Raw genomic sequence first — 20,002 nt, 5'->3', positions numbered from 1 at the left:
GTGAGTTCATTTTTTAAACTGGTTTTGCAATCCTTTATGCAAGGAAGATCTGTGGATTAATGGTCTATGTTTTCACCCCTCCTGTTTTGCTAAATTCATTTTTGTTGACTTTAGGATTCTGTGCACTTTCTACTGCTAACTAATGTTAATGTGTTTGTGCTCTCTCCTTTAAAGATATATAAATTGGCCTACATCTTATTAGCCCATTTAATTTACTTGTAAGATCTTTATAAATGTTACTACATGTGCCCAGGGCCTGTAACTTACATACTACTAGTGTGCCAGCAGCACTCATGGTGACACCCACCAACATAGCTCTTTAGAAACATGTTTCAAGTCTGGCACTGCAGCCTGTAGTGCAGTTTTAAAATGCCATTTCGACCTTGCAAAATAACCGTTTTTTGCCTAAGCCTTCCTTTTTAATACTTATAAGTCACTCTTAAGGTAGACCCTAAAGGCTCATAGGGCAGGGTGCATTCAATTATAAAAGTAAGACATGTGCACATACTTTTTACATGTCCTGGCAGGAAAATACTCCCAAAAGTAGTTTTTTACTGTTATACGGCCTAGTTCCCGCATTAACTAACACTGTGTTACCTTTCACATTTAATAAGTGCTAACTTTGGATTGGGAGTGGATAGAGATGTCCAGTTTACACTCTAATGAACTGCAATTTAAAATCCTTTTTAATGGTAAACTTGGCCTTTAAGTCACAGTTCTGAAAATCCAAGTCTTAGAAAGTTGTCAATTTCTTGTCCCAACCGTTTGTGCCTTGAGCCATTGTCCTGGGTCATGTGACTGTGAATGGTTCTGATATTGGGAGTTTGTGTATTGTTCCCAGACAGTAACACAAAGGGGTACCAGCCCTATTTACGCTTAAAAGAGCTTTGCCTTCTTGCCACACAAAGGAACCTAACACCAGGTCTGCCCTGCTTTTTGTCACCCCAAGACAGTTTGGAGCCTTGACAGGAGAAGAGGAAGAATGTTCCAGAACCAGATGTCAGGGTAGGGTAGTGAGTACCCCCACACAATGGCTGCCACCAGGTATAAATATTGGACCTCCAGAGACACTCATCAGAATACTCCTGGACCTGTGGAAATACAGAAGAAAAGGACAACTCCGCTGTTTGAAGGACTACCCTGCTGTCTGAGAAGGAAGACTAGACCTGTTTGCCTTTATCCCAGGCTAACCAGAGTGACCCCAAGGATCATTTCACTGACCTCCTGTGTGAGCTTAAGGGACACAATAAGCTTCAGAGGCCTCTGTGAAACTGCCAAGCTGACCTGCTGAAACTGGACCTGCAACTGGACCTTCTTAAGCTCTTCTGGCCTCTGTTGGAGTGAGTCCCTAATTCCCAAGAGGTTTCTGACTGGGCCCTGGACTCTTGCTGGCATCAGAGCGTAACCCTCTCAAAGAAAAGTCGGGTTCCATGTGACCATGAACGGGCCTTCTCACCACAAGACTCTGCTGCCTGTGATGACCGCCAAAGCGAAGCTCTGCTGAGACCTGTTATTTGAAGTTGAAAGTGACCAGCAATGTGAGACCCGCACTTCGTGATACATTGACAGCTCGTGATGGCTGCCAACCTGAAGATATAGCAACAACACTTGACCAGCTGTTTGTGCTACAGCAATGACTGTTCGCGATGCTCTGCCTCCTCCTTTTGGCCCCCACCATCGTGAATGGAACTTTTTGTACCAGTCTTAGAAGGTAACTTTTCAGCAGGACTAACCTTCCCTATGTCCAACCTGTGCTCTATTGTGGTTGGCTTGAACTTTCTCCAGGTCTAGTGCGTCGAGATGGCGGCGAGTGGTGCTTTGTGCTTTTAGACATTACTTTCACTGATAATTTACAAAATGAATATCTCCAGTTCTATTGATTGAATTTTTGTTGTTCTGGTATCATATTTTTTTTGTTAACATGTACTCTATGTTTCTAAATTGGTTTGGTATTTTTCTTGATTTGTGTTTTGACTTTATTACTATTTATGTGCTGCATAAATACTGTACACATTGCTTCTAAGTTAAGCCTGACGACTTTTGTGCCAAGCTACCAAGCTACCTAAGGGTCAAGCACAGGTTAATTTAGTGACTTTTGTGGTTCACCCTGACCAGGATTGTGGCTGTTGCCTCGGTGGGGTTCCAACCCCTTAACCAGTAAGCCAAGATCTTACAGCGCAGCTCTTGCTAAAAGGTCTTCATGCATAGCCCGGAGCACTTTTCAATTGCAGATTTCTTAAAAACAACTGGACTGGTTTTTCACCAAATTAAGCAAAAGCACTTCCTTGAGTATACAGAATTAGAATGGCAAATACCACTTTCAAGCCCCCTGCTTTACAGGTCTGCACTAAACTTGCTTTGAAAATTCAAAGTGGAGGAACTTTTTCTTTGGAAGGTTTTGTGCATGTTCATCAAACGATGCCAACGTTATTAAGTGTAATATATCATGACATGATTACGTTCTATACATTTACATTACACTGGTGCAAAAAACTATCAATAAATTATTTGACTGAAGGAGACATACGGAAGGGTGAGATAAAACATACAAGACAATCTTTATACAGTTCACACCATTTTTTCTTGGAAATCAGTAAGCAAGCCCGAAGTATCATCACAGTTACAGGGTTGTTATTATGCAGTATTTCTTTTAAATCCTACAGTTCTCTTTTATGTTCCTACATCTTCCATGCTAGGTTCTAGATGTGTCCTTCTAATACCACAATAGAATATTTTATAACAAATAATAGCATATTAACAGAAGGTATGAAACATTTTCAGGAACAAAAGAAATGCACATAAATAGGATATTTATCACTGTATAATTGGTCTTGGATTGAAACATGGGAAATTGTGGATCGGAACTTAGCATTAATTAAATACAAAGATATATCTGTATGTTGAATCAGGAAGTGCATGACCATTCGTTTACGAGCTTTAACTGTACAGGCAAGTGGTAATGTTACACAATGGTCTGAGAGCGCCCTTCGAGATTTGCAGCCACATGTCGAATTTCCAGTGTCAACAACATGGTTTGACACCCTGATACCTTCTTATTCTAGGCAGATCATGTCTCTCTCCCAATATGACTCGGGGATGCCATTGTATACTAAAGCATCAGACACATGCTCACTTATTCAGTATAAGGTAGGAGAAGCAGCCCAGCACCTCTGCTGCTATCTTGGCCTCCCTCCTGCACGCAGATCTATGTTTTAAGCAGGAACCTTCATGCATGAATCTTCACTTACACATTTATTAGGGGCAAAAAACAGATAGCCAATGTTGGTCACAGCTCTATGAACGTCTCTAAATCCCCCCTTAAACCTCTCACCAGACCATAACCTGGTCTTTCTAAAAAGCATTTAATATTTTTATACCATTTGTAATCTACTTGTATGTTTGTGTTATTCTTTTCATACTAATTTGAGAAGTTCTTTCAAATAAATATTCTCTATATACATCACATTAAATTGACTACAAAATAAGATAATTCACAAGCATGCTTTGGGGAAGCAAATTGTCTAACTAAAAAAAGAAAATACATTTCTCGCAGAAATTAAACAAGTTGATTGGCACTTGATTTTGGCCTTCAGGGGCCCACATGATGAAGATTAACAAGACCTTCCATCCACATTGTGGAAAATGTTTTTAGGAGTCTTTGGGCAGTGAGGGGTCACTCGTCTCAAAATGTATTAACCAGAGCTGTTTATCACTAGTGTCCTGTAGCTTAACCCTAGCATGGTACTCAAAACTCTGCTCGGAGTACACTTCTTTAACCCTTGAATGTCAGGGTAGTGAAGTTGAGTAGTCCAAGACTCACTTAGATAGGTTGTGTGGGGCTTGGAGGTTCAGAAATCAATAAATATCAAGTAACAATCAATACATTGCTGTCCAATCAGCATTTAAGGTTACAACAACATGAAGTACTTTGCACTACACTCAATGCAAAATCTAGTCAGTACTAAAGGTTAATAAAACAAGAAGTAGTGGAATGCTGCACCCACTGTAAAATAATATACTGTACAGAAGACACAGATGGCCTGTTTACAAATGAAGGTGTTATTTATTGCATCTGATAAATAACGGTACCACAGGATAAGTTAATTATCAGTTGCAATAAATAACACCTATTACGAGTTCATGATGAATAACGTGGATTTTGATGTTTACCATAACTTGCACATTTTATTTTTGCTAAATACCATGTTTTCCCCTGTTAACTTTTGGCAGGTTTGACCTGCTGAAATATAACAAGGTTGAGGTATTTACCGCATCCGATACTTACTAGTGGGCATATGCATCAAAATGCGGTAAAACAAGTCCTTATTTGCGAAAAATAAGGAATCGCAAATAAGGACTCGCATTCCGCGATGCATCAAAAGATTCGGTTTAAATACCGAATCACTAAAAATCGGTAAAATATACCAAAAACACGATAGTCAGAGTCCAAAATAAACAATAGGAAATACCGAATTAGCAAATACCGAATCGGTATTTGCGAATTCGGTATTAGCGAATTCGCAAAAAAGGTCGCCTTGGAAGCAGGTTGATGACATCACAACCAGGAAGTCTCCCAGCTCATGCTTCATTCAGTACCCTGAGGAGCTCAGAGGAGGAGGCAGAGCACAGGAGCTGAGGAGTGAAACAGTGATACCACAAACCAGCTATTATACTGCATTCCAGGATGGAGAAGGATGCACCCCAGAACAAGGACACGCCCAGAAAGAGGAAGAGGAAGTTTTCGGACGAAAAACTTGATCTTCTAATTGAGGGGGTGAGCAGCAAACATGACAGGCTGTTTGGCAAGCTATCCCTAAAGGTGCCTGAGGCAGAGTAGCACAAGATCTGGCTGCGCATCAAGGAGAGGGTAAATGCGGTAGGAGTCACCCACCGCAGCATAGATGACCTGAAAAAGAGGTGGTATGACCTCAGGAAAAGGGCGAAAGAGAGGATTGCAGAGAAGGTGAAGAATTCAGCTGGCACAGGAGGGGGAACATCCAACATCACACCCAACACAGCCAGCGAGGACCTCGTTGGGGTTACCATTGAGCCTGAAGCTGTTGTGGGGGTCACCCAATTGGACACTTCTGGCGCTGCTGCAGGAGAACAGGGTAAGATGCATGCCAGTGCAGATACGCAGCATGTTGTCTACCCCTGCCCATTCCCCCAGGCCAATCACAGTGCACATTTAGTAGTGCCTAAGGCATATACCCTCACCAAAGTGTTGCATCATGGGAGTTGTAGTCATATCATCAAAGTGTGCATGTATGATCCCCAATGTTAATGAAATGAGACCAGCAGCACAGGGCCAATAGTCAGTCCAAATATGTAATTTATGTAGTTGAAAGTATGCAACACATATACATCCAGACAAAATAATAACAATGTACTGTTTCACGCACAGATGCATCACCCCTGGATTCAGATGACAGTGAATGCCTCATAATCTCAGACACCCCAGCCGGGACCGATGCAGAGACTCCGCAGGGAAGTCATCCCACGACACCACCACCACCATCACCACCACCACCATCACCACCATCACCACCACCACCAGCGCGGACAACACCAACTCCACCACCGCGGACAAGATGCTCCTGTGATGACATCGGACATGTATCCTCACCTATGTTATTAGTCTGCGTCATGTAGACGTTTAATTTATTTTTACCTGACAAGTGCTCATGTGCATTAAACATTTGTACACCAAATTATGTTGTGATGGCTCATTATTACCTGTCTCAGAAGTGATGTAGTGTGATGTATGTCCACCTCCTTTGACCTTCAGCTGTGTTAGGCACTTATGCCTGTTGGTGTTGGGGGGGTTGCTGTGCACGAAAGTCGTCATCTCTGTCCACCTCTATTGGTGTCCCCCTTCTTGTGGCAATGTTGTGCAGCATGACACACACCACTATTAAACAGCAGCTGGTCACTGTGTCATACTGCAAGGCACCTCCTGTCCTGTGTAGGATCCGAAAGCGACTATTGAGGATGCAAAAGGTTTGCTCTACCACATTCCTGGGACTGATATGTGCTGGGTTGTAGCGCTGCTCTTGAGGTGTTGCTGGGTTGATGTAGGGAGTGAGGAGATATCCACGCAAGGCGTAGGCGCTGTCACCTGCAGGGTGGGGTGCAAAGGGTTAGCAGCATGAATGCAATTACATATGTGATGATGGAGTTAATGATGAGGCATTAGTATGTACCTAGTAGGTGTCCCTCTCCGAATTCACAGTTGTGCAGATGCCTGTGGATGCCACTGTGTCGGAATATGTATGCGTCGTGTGTGCTTCCAGGAAATTGTGCTACAATGTCCGTTATGATGTGCTTGGCATTGAACACGGCCTGCACGTTAATGGAGTGATAGGGCTTCCGGTTGCAGAAGATGTATTCATTGGCTGAGGGGGACAGATGGGGACATGCCTGCAGTCAACGCATCCTATCACGTGGGGTAATATTTCCACCTGGTAGAAGTCCTGTTTGGTGCGGTTCAACTGCTGTAGGGTTGTCGGGAAGGTGATGTGGTTATGAATCATTGTCAGCATGGCATCTAGGAATTTGTGGAAGAAGCGTGAATGTGCGCTTTGCGACACGCCTCCGGCTTCTGCTATGACCCCCTGGAAGCTTCCAGATGCCAGCAGGTGCAGGCTGCATAGGACCTGGACGTGGGCAGGGATGGCGTTGGTCCTACGGGTCTGGTGCTGCAGTAGTTGTTCCAGGTCAGCAATGAGGCGCATGATCATTGCCCGATTCAGTCTGTACTTGTCAAAGATTAGTTCCTCTGTCTGGCCCAGCAATGTGATGCGCAGCCTGAAAACCCTGTCCTGGGTCCTCCTCCTGCTCTGTGCAGCAGCGTTAATTATCATCCTCCGAGCAAGCACGTAGAAGGCAGCCATTTTGGAAAACATACAGGGTCTCCAAAGGCATATTTGAAGGGTTTCTGATTGTATACACCTGTCTTTACTGGTTCGCTATTTTACCGGGAGCTATTTTGTTTGATGCATTTTCCAGTAGATGTGTTAAATACCTTCAAATTCGTAATTCTGACCAATGCATAAACAGGAGTTTACACTTGGGTCAGAATATTACGAGCCATTCATAATCAGGCCAGGAGAGTACGAATTATGACGTACCAATGAGAAACAGTGCCCGCTGTGATTTTTGGACAGTACCTTTAGGCAGTGGCATTGGCCTGGGGCACAATGGGGAAAAATCAAGGTGCGGCTTATTGGAGCAGGTCTTGTGTGTTTTGCTTCTTCTTGACTGACAGTGGTGGCAGTGAAGCAGTTTTACTGCTCAGCTTTCTGCATTCCTGTTTGGCCTATTTTCACACTCATGCTGCATTATGCATTTTGATGGGTGGGGACGCTGCTTCTGTCTCTACTTACATATTAGGTTCAGTGATTAAGTATCAAGGGCGAGTAAGGATGTGAGAAGTCCACTTAGATCTCTTGCCTCTGCCTTAATTTCACTTAGACGCCCCCCCACACTAGCCTGTCAGCTTTCCTCTCTCTAATTGACTGTATATCCCCAGATTTCAATGCCTCAGTCATCATCCAAAAGAGGAGGGCATTTCCTTAATCAGACATGCTTCCCTCGGTGTTACTAATGTGGGGGATGGCAGGGTATGTTCCTTTTTTACAACAATATCTTGTGCTTGTAAACAGGAAGTCTTTGCTCCTTCATCAGCAGGTTCTATTTCAAGACTAGAACACTCTCCCTGTCCATGGATGTCTGCTCTCTCCTAAGGCTCCTCTGGCCGCGAATGCTGCCTTCTTGCTTTCAGAAGGAGGGCACCATTTCTCCCCCTATCGCTATTACTCCCGAGATCCCTGTTCATCTGACTCCTAGGTGGCATCTCTCCTTTAGCTTCAAAAGCATGATGCCCTAGCAGCACTTCTGTGCCTCTCCTCTGCTTGGGTTGTGTCATACGCTTTTATAATGTAAAGAGACATGGGGCTGCACCAATAATTGCATTTGTTTCAGCCATTCCTTATCTCTCTGCCTAAGGTCTCGGTTACGATGTCGATGGGACTTGAGTCCGCCCAACACCGTCATGGTCTCAGGACCAACCACCCTCCGATCGGCTGTCCCGACACCACCATTACGATGTGACCACACATGGTGCAGTCGCATACTCCCATTTCTCTATGGCAGCTTGTGTTATGGCCATTAACCAGCTGTAACACAAACTCCTGTAGAGAAATGGGAGATTGCGTTAATCCCTGCACCCCGTGGAAGGCACCTCAAGGCACCTGCCACCCGGTGCAGGGATCAACAAGGGTGTCCCCTCAACCCCCAACCAGAGGCCGCAAACAGAAGGGGGCCCTTCTAGTGGCCCCCAAACATGCTTTTCAACAGGCTTTCAATGTCGTAAAGCCCAGCATGGAAAGCCTGTCAGAAACCATATATTGTATTCTGGATGACATGAAACTCCATCCATATGGATTACCGCCGGTTTCCGATGGGCCGACGGGCTCTGTGAGCCCGTCGGAATCCAGACGGAATGCCCGGCTGGTTTAAATTCTGACCGGCTGTATCAGCTGGTCGGAAATGAAACAGATGACCTCAGTCAGAAAGCCTCCGACCTAAAGTCAGAGGCTTTCTGACCCAAACCGTAAAAGGCCCCTAAGGGCTTCAGTTAGAGTTTGGTGGACAGCTGCTCTTTCACAAACTTGATAGATATCCCTTCTGTCCTATTAAAAGTGCATTGGGACATAATGAACTTGTAATAAGATGGGTGGGATATTTGTCATGTTTGTGGTGGAATACCCATCCATGAAACTCTACATCAGCCCCAAAGTTTGACCGGCACAACCCACTTGTATATCCAAAATCTGGTCCCTTGGGGTAGGCCTGAAAGTAAGCCTGGGTGTCGGTCCATAGCGAACTATTGTTCTGCAGTGCTTGACTTCTTCTAGGAACTTTGTGCTTTTAAACGAAGGTTTCATATTACCGGTTCCCTCAGCCTATTTTGATGAGCTCAGTCTCTCTTTGTTCATTGATTATTATTTTTTGTTTTTGTAAGTTGAGAATTATATTGCTTTTTGCTCCATACTTACAAATTGTTCCTACTGCTTGAATTTAGCACACTTCACTGGGGAATGTCTAGTGCTTGTTCCATTGCTAGAAGGGGTTGAACAGAGATTCTCAGAGGAATGGGTTTTGAACTAAGCAGACTGGGTTTATTGAGTTGGCAGGGGTGCCCCCTTCCAAATTAATAACCCCTTTTCTCTCATGGTTGTACCTAATTATAGAGAATAAAGGTAACTCCAACAGCATTTCCTCACACATCAAACAATAAGATCATATTATCTTGCAACCTGAAATATTATTTCCTTGGTAAAAATCTTTGCCAAAGCACAAAAATAATACAATCAGTGGCTAGGTGAATCTAGACCTCCATATTCTTTACTTATGTGCAGTTTAGTGACTTTAACTTGAGGGCATTGTACACACAAAATAAAATTAGATATTCATTTTTCCACCTGTGCAAAAAAGTTTGTTTTAAATTTTCAAGGGACATTCATAAATAAAAAAAACTCAAAAGAAGAAGGGTAGACATTTTGACTAATGGTGTCTAACCTGTTGTTGAAAGGGAACAGCTTGCCATCTAAGGAATAGATTTTTATTTCTATTTAAAATGGGAAGATAATGTATGTAAATATCTATAACTAGTTGTGACAAATATGCCTAGATATTTTATTGTGTGATTTGAAATGTAAGTTACAGGTAAATATTTTGGTAGGCATTCAGCAGTTGTGTTGAGTACAATGTTTTTTTTTTTGTTTGACGTAGAACCACCAATATGGGAGAATTCCTGTAGCAAATTGAAAGCATGATTGTTGTTATGGCTTTCCATTTTTAAATAAAGTCGTCCGCCAAAAGTTTAAATTTAGACGTATGTGCAATAGATGGGAATATCCTGTTATCTTATCAAAATGCTGTAAATAGTGCAAAGAGGACTGAGCATCCCTGGAGGGTCCCTTTTTACCCATTTTTTTCTGTCATGCATTCACTGAGATTATTATGGTAGCCGTAGCTTTTGAGTACAGTTTCTTCAAGATTTCTCTCAATTGGGGTGAAAACGAAATTCCTTGAGAATGGCAAATAATGTATACCAATTTACTAAACCACAAGTTTTTATCAGAATCTGACATGATAAATACAGCTTCATTATGAACTGATATAAAATAATCAATGGCTCGACTAAAAGGTTTGTGTTTGATATTGTTTCTATTGGGCAGAAAGCCACATTGATCTGGAAGAACTACATACTGTGCTGCATCTTTTAGTTGCGTACCAGGATCTTTTCAAATAGTTTAGGGTCTAAATTTAAAAGACCAATTGGTCTGTGAATTCCCAACTCCTCCTTGTTTTATCTTTATTATTGTAATTATTATAGCAATGTCAAAGAAGGAGTCAGGGCTTAGAAAGTTAAAAATAAAATTGAGTAGTATAAAATATTTTTCTCTCATTAAAATACATAGTATGTAAATTTGTGTTCTGAGGGAATAGAATTCACCACTTTGTTAAATGTGAGATTGATAGGAGGTGAGGGGTGGTGATGAGAGTAATGTGAAATAACATAGGATACAGCTAGTGTAATCAGACATAAGCAACAACAGCAGCAGGCAGTGCAAGCAAAATGAAGAATGGTACAGGATGTGGGCCATGACTGGAGTACAGAGTGGGAGGAGAGACTAATATGGCTTGAGACAGTGACGGGAGAATTTGAGGCCCAATTTGTTAAACAAGTGGATTTACAAGGTATATCGAGAGGAAAGAAAGAGGGAGTGAAAAACAGAAACACAGAAAGAAGAACGAGGCTTACGTATGTACTCACACATATAGGGGCAATGCTTGAGCACAAAATATATTCTCTGCCTCTGTCTGAAATTTCTACCTAAACGAGTACAGCATCAGCAGCCAGGTACTATTTTCACCTTCATGCATCCTATCATAATCCTGTACTTTATATTTCTACTAGACATGTTTACAAAGTGGGAATTCTTAAGGAATCTCAAAGGTATAAATAAAATACATACCTGTGTCCTGTTCTGACTCACACCCTCCTGACAGTGATTTCGCAACAAAATACACACCCTATCATAATATATTTTCACTGTAATGCCCAACAAGGAATCAATGTTGGCAGGGAGCCAAATGTACATTATTCACATTAACATGCGTAATTGTTATTACAAAATATATTTAAATTTTCTCCAAAAATATAATCAATTTAACATTCGTATACAATTCTCACAGTGTTTTTTTTTCAATCGCAAAAAAAATTAAACTTGGACTTCTTATAATTATGTGAAATTGAATGTCACTCTGGAATTTCTCTCAGCACAATTCCCAAGCAGGGGCCATGTCTTTGATTAGCACCTTGCAAGTCAGCTAATTAGGCAGAGAGCCTGAAACCATGAGAGACAAGAAGCAATGAAAGAAATTGTACTCTGCTTGTAAATGGCTTCTTGATGACCTCAGAGGTTGAAGTGGGTGAGATGTGTTGGAAATAATGTTGCCAATTTTTTTTACATTTACAATTTAATTTTACAATAAAAGTTTTCTATATCTTTTGTTAAAAAAATAACCATTTCAGAATGGATAAGGCCGAAACTCCGGTTCCTCTGGATGAAAGGTAAGGAACCTCCTGTTCTTAGAGTTGGGTGAACAGCGGAATGCTCAAACCAGGCGTGAGCCAGATTCCTTACTCTAAGTCAGCTCGAGATCCTCTTGTTCCCTTGAGCCCAAACCAAAATGAAGCTATGCTTTGATGGTGCTTCTCCCTCACACCTATCATCAAAACAATGCAGTGATCTTTGATGTAAAACAAAAAGAGAGAGCGATAAAGAGCTACCCATCTAGTGATCAAATTGCACAATGTAAAACCAGGAACCCATGAGTCAATCTCACCTTCCCCTCTTGACCAAACTATGTGATTCTAGCCACATATTTTGTTTTATGGAGCCTCCTTTTTTCTTCATTATCACATATGAGAGCATATTCAAATGCATGAGGTAACGTGCACTGTCCAAAATTCTGTTGGTTGATTTAATAGACTATCAGCCAGATTCATCAAAGACCCGTTTTGCGAGTCTTTAATAGCGATTCATAAGGAATCGCTATTACAGACTCGCAAAACGGGATTCATGTAGGAATCGCAAAATAAAATGCGATTCCTACTTATTCCTTACTTGCGATTAGCAAATTGCTAATCGCAAATAAGGAATAACTCCCCATTCATTCCTATGGGCCAAAAGGCCCATAGGAATGAATGGGGAGTATTCCTTATTTGCGATTAGCAATTTGCTAATCGCAAATAAAATAGCGATTTAAAGGGTGCCAGAGGTGTCCAAAGGACACCCTGTAGCACCCCTTAAATGCAAATTTAAACAGGTGTTGCGCACACACATGTCCAAAGGACATGTGTGTGTGTGACATGCAAAAGAAAAAAATGCACTAAAGTGCTTTTTACTCTTTTTTCGCAATTTACCACGAAGTCAGACTTCGTGGTAAATTGCGACCAAATATTGCGAATTCGCAATTTCAAATTGGTTGATGAATTGCATTTAAGGAATCTCTATTAGAGATTCCTTAAATCCAATTCCTCGCAAATTTGCGATTTCTCTAATAGCGATTTTTGCATTTGGGATGATGAATCCCAAATGCAAAAATTGCACTCGCAAAGGGCCAGATTCTCAGAATCTGGCCCTTTGTGAGCGCAATTTCGCTTGATGAATCGGACTGTATATTGTTAGTCCACGCATATGTTACGCTTAACAACTGACTTGCCTCTTAGTTCACTAGTGACATTGTCGTCATAGCAAGGGTGTGGAAGGTGTGAATGTTTCCAAATTCATGTTTAAAAGCTATCATTTTTAATAAATGCCTTCCAATGCAATTATATATTCTGATGTACTAACGTGAAATTTTCTACTGATTACATCAACATGCATTCATTTTCATTTACAGCGTGTGTGTGTTATTTTTTTATATTTATTTACCTGAGGTTGAAAGTCCTCCAAAATAGTTGCAGAATCATTTGTACATTTTAGCCACTTCTCTGGCCTGCCCCTATCTCTCCTGTCCCTTCCCCCACTGCGCTCAGAATCACAATTACTATACATTTTTTATGTACTCATTTATGAGGTCCACCGGCATTATTGCACCGATGGACCATCACTCTTTTGATGTTCTGGTAGTGCAATGTACCATTGGCATATTTATGAGGCTGCCTAAACTCACGTTACATGTCTTCTCATGGCCTTATAAATATGTGCCCCTTTCACACAGAAAACTGCTTGAAAGGGGTAGTCCATTGGTGTTGCTGGGGGTGTTCCCAGCAACATCCATGGCTTTTTAATACTGACCCAGATTTATGAGAAATCGTAAGTCTGAGGCAGCGCCTAAAACATACGCCTCCCCAGGGGAGGTGTAAGGGAGGCACAACAAGGAGAAATATCTTTATTTCCAGTTTTTCCTCTTTACATGTGTGCTGCATTCAAGCCTCTTGTGAATGTTTTTGTGCTGGAAGGTTTCCCTTCCTGCACAGAAATAATCCTCTTCGCAAATCAGGCACCCTTGCACCATGGTGAAAAGATGCCTGCTTTGGAACACGGCAGCCCAATGTGCCTCGGAGTTGGGGAAAAGGACAGGAATGTCCCGTCTCTAATAGATATGGTGCATTCCTGTCCTTTTCTTTTGCCATAGGGCAGCGCAGCAGCAAGGCCAGCTGTGCTGCCCTACATTAAAAAAAACTCATAAATGAGGCCCTTGGTAGGAGGCTATCATTGACATCCCATCGGCAGCACACATCAGGTGAATAACTGTGTGATGGAAGCTGCTGTAGCCTGGGCTAAGGCACACAATCGGGAGTAGGAATGCACGCCTGACCAAGTGTATCTTTTACATCTTCCACTCTGTTCTTTTTGCTTTTTCTGCTCTGTCACCACAATCCCTCACCGTTCTGCTTCTGATTGCTTGTGTGCAACCCTAAAATCCTGACAGGCCAGCATTAAATTGCATACCTTATGGACAACTAACCGAACAGTGCAACAAAAATGGCACAATACATTTTTATGCACAGCCATATACATAACTTGGTGCAAAGATCCTTGAAGATGTCACTCCCATAAACATAAAAGAAACATTGCAGCCAGTGAAGCTTTGGGCGAATCTAGAACAGAGAATTCTTTGATAGTAAGTGTTTTTTCAGCGGTGGCTCCTCCTCTATGGCGGAGGAGAGTCGCCCCCAAAAGACAGCAGGAAAGGAAAAAAAAAATGGTAATGAATGCTTGTTTTATTTTTCCTTACCTGCCTAATCTTGGGGGCAGGGCCTGGTGGGAGACAGGCACTGAGGGGAATGGTAGGTGCACTCCCTATACTGCGCATGATAGTTTGGCCGGGTGTCTTCGGCCAGCCAAACCTCCATGTGCAGTGAAAGCTCTCTCCAACCCAGCAATGTAGCTGGGTTGGACAGAGCAGGCACAGACTCCCAGTCTGTCCTGGAGCACAAATTGAAGCCACTCAGGCCAATCCAGAAGCTGCTCCCATGCACGAGAGCAGCTTTAGGATTGGCCGCAGGGCACTCTGGGAGCTTGTGCTACATGGAGAAGAGGAGCAGAATAGCGCAATGTGGCAGCTGCAGGTAAGAGGCTTAGACTTGTCCCTGATAATGCAAGGTCCAAAGCATGTTCCATGACCTGGAGGGGCTCACAAAGTGTGCCCTCATAATGGCCATAGGGCTGCAGTCAATGCCCTGGGGGAATCACGTAAAGCAGTGGTTGCAGTTGATGGAGCAGGATTTCGTAAAAAGAAACCTGTACAGATAAATGCCCCCAAAATACGTACTAATAGTAAGTAGTAATAGAAAACTAACATCACCTTACATGAACACAAAGGAAACAGCTTTGTTCATGTATGCACTAACGTGAAATAATACATAAAAAAACTGTATTTACATTGTGCTTTGAAAGAAACGAGAAATAATGCATGACTAGGCCGCATGTGCATTTCATAGTTTGCATGGGGCATCTTGCTTTGAAATAATAAATAATGCAGCTTTTGTTTAAAGCTATGCTAGGGAAAACGCTAACAGGGAATAGCGCAAAGGTGGGTGGTAAACAGTGAAAAGTGCATTATCATATAATTAATGAATGTCTATGTTCCATTTGCTATAGTGAGCTGAAAGAGATCCCATTATACTTAAGTTGGCCAGATAAAGGAGGGGTTGGAGAAAAGAGTGAAACTGACATGTCTGAACAGACAGAAGCACTGAGCACAGCAGTTGAGACCCAAAGTTTCAAGGGCGATATGCTGAAGGAGAATATTGAGTGCCTGCCAAAAGATGTGACAAAGTGTGAGACTAAGGACTCCTTCCATGGACATTGCTGAAAATTATGTATAAAAATGTTCACATGTATTATGTGTTAAAATCGTGAAAACGAGTCAAGAATTAGACTATAGGAAAGGATGTAGAACAATAACATGGCTGAAATATGAGTTAAGTCACAGTGGTGTGACACGCCACCTCCTAAAATTCACCAATCAACCATCGAGTTTCATGAAATGTTTCAACTGATGTGGGATGGACATGTAGACTTTAGGGTATAACGGGGGTGCCTTTAAGTGTGTGGTTTAGACTTGCGGGGAGAAAGACAAGAAGGGTGAATGCGTCGCTGTTCGTCGGTTTGCAGAGAGGCCTAGCTGTTCCTGTCCCTGTCCTGCTCCTGGGTCCTGAAATCGTTGTTCCCTGATTCTATTTCAGGGGATGCCCACCATCACCTTGGCCAGGGTGGTGGTTTTCCACAGATCCTTTGGGTTTGTAATATTCGGACTCATTCTTGCAAAATTTACTTGCAAATGTATTTTGTCTCTGAAACTTGTCTCTTCACCTATCCACTCCGTCATAGGCATATTGTCACATATTATTTAGATAAAACTTATGTCTCTTCATCTCTCCCCTCTGTTAGATGTATCTTTGTTTCACATTTAATTTTGCTGAAACTGATGTTTCCTAATCTATCCACTCCTTCATGCGCATGTCATAAATGAGTGATGAGTTTTTTCTCTATTTGAAACCGCTGATCTATTCTCTCCCTTTGTGAATTTCATTGTTTGCATTTGTGACCATATGCATTGAGCATTTTAATCATTTAATTTGAGATAAAGCTAATTAACATTACAGAGAGTCTGGGATTATTTAGCTAACTGAATAGTTATTTAGATAAGTATAATCATTACCATCAACTATTCAACTAATTGGTTCATCAACCAAATAGTAGGAAAGTTGATGTATAAGTTAGATATGAATTTTGTGTTGTAACACATGGAACTTGAAGGAAAAGAATTGAACGTCTATAAAAATTGCCCCTGGAGCATCAGGGAATTGGATGAATGTGTATGAGCCATTGTTCTGTGATATTATCGAGTATTGATCCCTGATTAGGTATTGGTTTCACACTGGATAACAGCATACTAGTTTTTTAGGACTCATTTGTGTGACCAGACCTTTTTTCATTGTGTCAACGAGAGGTCAAACTTCTGACTGCACTCATATAAAGTTTCACTTTTATGTGAACCTCAGATCCTTTTTTGACAATCAATACACTTGTCTAGTATGCATGGAGTGTGCAACACATGTATGGTAGTAGGACAAAGTATGGGGACCACAGGAATCCATTTTGGATGGCTGCTAATTTAGCATTACACACTACAGAGGGTGGATACCACTTCCATGAAAGAATAGAGGCATGCGATGGAATGGCGGAGGCCCAGTAATGAAGTAAAGTAGGAAGGAGCAAGGGATCCCTTTAGAAATTCAATAAGGACCTTTTTAAGGAAGCAGGTAGTGATTAGTTCTTCCTTTACACTGCCATTTAGTAGATGGTAAAGGGTGATGGGTAGAACTGCAGTTCTGTTGTTCATGATGAAGAGGCATCTTGTCAGGAAAGCTGATGGCAGCTAGGTGTAAATATCTCACACTCCATTTTTCCCTCATTTTTGATACTCCTGCGTGGTGCCAGTCCTTTTGCTGCACCTTGCATAAAAGGCTGCGTTAGAGGAACATCCAGAAATTCTAAGACAGTGGATCCATATCCCCTGTGGATAAAAATGGGATCTGAATCAATCCACTATCTTCCAGCTTCAAGTTCTTCATGGCCAATGAAGGATGTGCTCGGCAGAGAACTCGAAGGAATTCTGTATGGCCAGGGTTGATGTCTGCATGACAGCCAGTCTCCCAGATGTGAGGGGGCATCACCTGGAATCTGCACAACTTGCTGGAAAAGCTCAAAGTTTTCCTAGTGCTTAGGAGTCTACCTGCCTGCTCAAAGAGAGCAGTAGAGTTCCTAGTCCTACAGGGGGGGAGAGTGTTCAGGAAAAGTCAGCTGTATTCACAGCATGCACAGTACCCTGATGTTTCTATCTGCCCTTGGGCGCTAAGACAGAGTTGGCCTGTGTCATGAGGGGATCCCATTGCAACCCCAACAGATGACCTCATATGGTCTCTGGCACTTCCAGGACACCGACCTTAAGATAATTGTAGAATTGTAATTTTAGAATTACAAAATCATAAGTGCACTAAATTCCAGAGTTCCTATGGAAGGGGTTCAGGAATATCTAGGAAGGAATATTGAGTAGTCACAATATCCTGACCAGAATGTCAAGGAACAAAATATTGTGAGCGAAGTATTGCTAGATTTTCAAAACCTGACTCCACTTATTTGTATCTTGAAGGTGTGGAATTTAGAACAGTAAATCTCAAGCTCCCTCTGTGCACTTATCTCCTAGATATTTTGGTTTTCGATATTTTGGTCATGATATTGTGGGCACTTGATATTCCTTTCATGATTTTCCAGACTACAATCGTTGGTTGGTGTATGGTTTAAAAATTGGCACAAATTACAAATTTACAGAAGCAGAAACATTGTGTCTCAGTGCTATGCAACACAATTTTTTTTTCTTTTAAAGAATGTTTTATTTAGGTATTTATTTGGTAAACGTCGTTTACAATGCGGTGTTTACACCGCACGACCTTTACCACGCTGCCATTACAACGCAAGTCGTTACTACGGCTTGCGCTGGATGGCGCTGTTGGTTAAGGAATATTGTAATTTTATATTCCAACACCTTCCTTACTGTTACGTGGACTGGTGTTGGAATATAAAATTATAATATTCCTCAATCCGCGCCCTCCAACGCAAGTCATTGTAACGACTTGCGTTGTAATAACCGCGTTGTAAAGTACCGCGATCTAAAAGATCGCGTTGTACTGACATAAATCCGCACAGGGGAACCACACTGTTTAATGGCCTTGTAATCAGTCAGTCTAGCGACATTATGTGCAAGTGTGGCAGTCACCCTAAGAAATATCTTAGGTGTCCTTAAGCAAATTTTTCAGAGGAGGGTGCATCGTGTTGAGTTAAGCTATTGCTTAAAATATATATCAAAATAATATGGAAGGCTAAAAAATAATTATTGCAAGTTACAATAAGAAACATTTACACAACTCCATTATACTATTGTTATTCTGTCGTGCAGTGTTGTCAAACGTCGCGTGTTTTAACTGTATTGTATTCTATTGATACAACGTTTGTGTCATTCTCTTTTCCAGGCCTAAAGTATTGCTAGAATCGATTCCCCCTTGCCTATGGTCGTAGTTTCGTACCTTTTGCATGCTGAGTTTTAGAAACAAAAATACAAGCATTTATTTACATGCAAACAGCCCCATTAGCCATGGACACAAATGGTGAAAATCTGAATTAATTTGCATTTTGTGACTTTAGGTGAATTCAGCTTCTCCCTGCTTTCACTCGCAGGCACGAATCTACTATCCGAAAATGGATTTGCATACAAATGCCAGTGTTTGCTGTTGGCCCGTGGCTCCTTACAGTTTAATAGCTGTCATTTCGTCAGAGTGCACGAGGAAGTGAGGGGGATCTTTCCTTGACTTTGCTCTGAATGGTGGTTTATAGAGTAACAAATAGGAGCGGCTGCTGGCTCTTTTGTACTGCGTGTAATTCCAGTTTACAGTTCCACGTGCTCTGAAAGGGGCGCCGTGGCACCCGTCTAAGGCTCTGAGGGACTATATCTCTGTGGGGCCCAGGGTCCCACAAAAGCAGACAAATTGCCTTACAGCTACAATAAAGTGCCAGACGCTTCTCAAGCACTTTTGTCTTGCATTCTTTCTGTAGCGTTTTCTACATCAATATAAAACAGGGTTTGACCTTTTGACTTTGTCAATACCTGTTTTGTTACAGTTTCTGCAAAACTTTAATGTTTTGGGAAGCTGCGGGATCCTCCTCACTCAAAATGTGGCTGAAGTGGACTTTACACTGTAGGAGTCTAAAGAAAAATGTTCATGACAATACCAGACCAATGGATGACATTAAAATCCACTATAACATACATATCATTTTAGTAAAAAGGTCTCGGCTAAAGCCAGACCAAGCACGGAGAGGACTGCCAGGTTAGGTCACAGAATTCTAATGTGGGTAGAAGGGCTACCTAATGTACAAGCAAGGCCCATGAGAAATTAAAATAAGTTAAAATATTTGAGTTATTGCTCTGGTTGCCAGTGAAGCAGTGGATACAGTCTAAAGGGCCTCTGTATCATTCATCAAATCTTCTGTAAGACAGGAGCTACCTTTCTTTTGGACCTACTAGTTCTGTATATCCTTCCTAAGGCCTTTCGATGGGGCTCTCACTTGCTTCTCAAAGTACCTTTCTTTAAAAAAGGTCAGTGTATAAGTAGAGTCCTCGGAGTAACAAGGTCACAGATCTGAAATACCCTCTATTTGGATTTGTGGCATATCACAAACCTACCATAATTCCAAAAAGCGCACAAAAATATTATCTTGTTTCTTAATGCCCCACCCCCCTCCCCCCTCGCCCCGCTACTTTCATTTCCACCTTTTTGCATTACTGGTGCCTGACACATTTGGGTAAAAGCATGCTCCATAAATAAATGGATGTATGTCAGTACAAGACGATCTTT

The sequence above is a fragment of the Lissotriton vulgaris genome, chromosome 7 (genome assembly GCF_964263255.1).
Source record: "Lissotriton vulgaris chromosome 7, aLisVul1.2, whole genome shotgun sequence".
Lineage (NCBI taxonomy): Eukaryota > Metazoa > Chordata > Amphibia > Caudata > Salamandridae > Lissotriton > Lissotriton vulgaris.
The sequence above is the reverse complement of the archived record's forward strand: the minus strand, read 5'-3'. Positions refer to the sequence as shown.